Genomic DNA, 3,087 nt, shown 5'->3' with positions numbered 1-3,087 from the left:
AAACACGCATCAAGAAGTGGTCAGTAACATGTTTAGCCAAACCAATGACAATATGAGTCTACACCGTTGACTCATATAGCGCGCTTCTCAGAACGGGCAAACACTAACCGCAGAAGATTTGAACTTGACTAAGAAATCGCTTTTTCAAAGGCCTTTCACAAAATTTGATCGTTTTGAGAAGCGCGCTATATGAGCCAATGGTGTAGGCGAAAATATGATAGACCACGATCTGAACCGTGATTTATATGTTGACATCGCTTTTGTAACTAAATCTATTGTAATTCGTTCTATTCACTGATCATGAGCGCTTAGCGTTCGGCACTCTTGAGAACAGTACAATGTAATTATCGGAATTTATGCACTAGTTACTAATGTTACTTTGGGTACCATTTCTGCCTTTAAAAAAGTGATGAATTAGTCACGTTAAAATCTTGGGCGCTTAGCGTTTGATCGCTTTGAGAAGCGCGCTATATGATTCAACGGTGTAGGCGAAAATATGACAGACCACGATCTGAACTGTGATTTCTATGTTGACTTCGCTTTTGTAACAACATCTGTTGTAATTCGTTTTATTCACTGATCTTGAGTGCTTAGCGCCGCATAGCACTAAAACTGTCCATTTTTTTGGATTTTTTTTACGGATATTTCATCCGGCACTTATAGCTTTAAAAATTACAAAGTTTCAGCTAAATTCACCGAAAGCCATGTTCCCATACATTTAGTGCGGGGTCATTTTTAACAAAATAGTTCAATTTGAAAAAAAAACTTATATTTTAAACAAAATAGTTGAATTTTCAATTTAAAAAAATGCATTCTAAATGAAAAATATAACGGTTGATATTTCAACTGAAAAAATGCTTGTGTTTTAACTTGAAACAGTTTAGTTCAACTAAAAACGACAAATTTTCAAGAAAATTGTTAAATCCACAAACAGAACAGATTAATTCTAACCCTAATCTTCTAACCCTAACCTTGAATCTTCAAACCAAAAAGGCAGATTTTCTGGAAAACTGATGAATTTCCACCCTGAAAATATGAATTTTCATTCAAAAAGCTAATTTTCGACTAAATCGTGGAATTTTATAGGAAAACAATAGAATTGTTTAATCAAAAAGATGAACTTTCAACAAAACATTTGAATTTTAAGTTAAATAGTTGTATTTCAAACTAAAGCCGATTAATTTTACAACCAAAAGTGGGATAATTAAATCTGCAGTTGAAAAAATTGATTTTCAATTTTTAAAAAACGAATTTTCAAGCAAATGGTTATATTTTTAACCAAAGAGATGGAAAATTGTAGAAATTTAAATTGTGAATCTTTCGAATTGAAGAATCTTTAATTTTAACAATCCCAACGAAAAGTTTGGTAATTTTTATGACTTTCATTCGAAACTCCTTCAATTTGAACAATTTAGAACTAAAATCTTGTCTTAGATTTTCAAAATCATCCAAATAAAAAAATTTGTGGTCCTTTATATTGAAAACTGAAGGGTTTTTAATTTTTTTAATTTACAATGAAAAATTATGCAACTTTTAAGTTTTAGAATTTTAAATGCTCAAATTTTTATGAATTTCGTTCGAAATTACTTTAATTTTTAAGATTTATAATTGAAAACTTGACTTTTGTACTTCAAAATAATCTTAATTATCAAAAGTTAAGAATTTTTATTTCTAATTTTTTTTTAAATTTAAGAGTTTGGAACTGTAAATCTTCAAGATTGAACTGTTGAAAAAAAAATTCAAAACTACATCATTCTAAATTATACAAATAAAAAAATGAAGGATCTTCAGCTGCATATCTTCAAGATATGCAACTATTCAACTATTCAACGAAAAAATGTAATCTTTTGCATTATTACTTTATACTTTAATATTTGTTTACATGTTCGAGTACACAATTATTTTTTATTACACAATCACTACACTATTTATAATCGCACGCTATGAAAATTTTTATTTGTAGCGGGTTCGAACCTTAAATGTTTCGCATTCCTAACGCCTAAAGCCTCGCGTCTAACCTATCTTCGAGTATAAATAAAAAAATCAGAAATATATCCTACAGCTGTGCAGGACCGACTACAAATTTTTGCAACCCATTTTATAAAAAATGTTGCGAAGCTTATAATAATATATTTATAATATAATAATTTTAGAATTATTACAAATTATTATTGAATATTTTATGTTATTACAGAAGATTTTTAATAAATTCAAAAATATTTCAAGATATTTTAAAACTTTTGAGAGAAATCAATATATATTTTAAGAAATTTAATCAATTTTAAATGATGTACTTTAAAATCTTAAAATTATTTAAATTCTACTGAAATTCCTTAAAAATTCTTCAAAATTACTTAAAATCTCTTAAATTCTTTTAAAATATCTTGAACTCTTTTAAAAATTATAAAATGTTTTGAAATTTTTTGAAATTCAATTATAAACTTTAAACAAAATTTTAATCAAATAAGTCCTTAAAATCTGTTTTAATACTTAAACATATTTTTAAATTACATGAAGATCCTTAGATTTTTTTGAATTTTTAAAAATCATTTAAAATGCTTTATAATATTTTAATTGAAATCAGGTATAAAATAACGAAATTACCCTAAAAATCCTAACTTATTGTATATATAAAATTCAAATATTATTCTGAAGATACAAAAATGAAAGGCATATAAATGTTAAATACATAATTTATTTAGAAATTTTAATCTTCTACACATTTTGGAGTTAGGTATTCAAAAGCTTCTTCACTAACCTCATTTGCTATAAAACAAGTGTGAAAACGGCGACTAATGCCGAGTCGACGCGCACCTCACCGTCTCATCAATCTCGCATAACACAAAAGTATAAAGGTATACGTTTAATACTCAAGCAAACTCGGATTGTTATTAGCCTCAAACTATTTCTTTCACTGCGGGTGGGTGCCCTACTGAAAATTCCTATATAGGTTCCTATATAGGATCCTGTATAGGAACCTACATAGGATCCTACCAGGTGTATACATATGAAACCGGTATTTTTTCAAGAAAAAAACACATTTATTTCAAGAGAATGATAACAAATATTTTATTCAAAGTATGCGCC

The sequence above is a fragment of the Belonocnema kinseyi genome, chromosome 7 (genome assembly GCF_010883055.1).
Source record: "Belonocnema kinseyi isolate 2016_QV_RU_SX_M_011 chromosome 7, B_treatae_v1, whole genome shotgun sequence".
Taxonomy (NCBI): Eukaryota; Metazoa; Arthropoda; class Insecta; order Hymenoptera; family Cynipidae; genus Belonocnema; species Belonocnema kinseyi.
Note: the sequence above shows the minus strand (reverse complement) of the source record.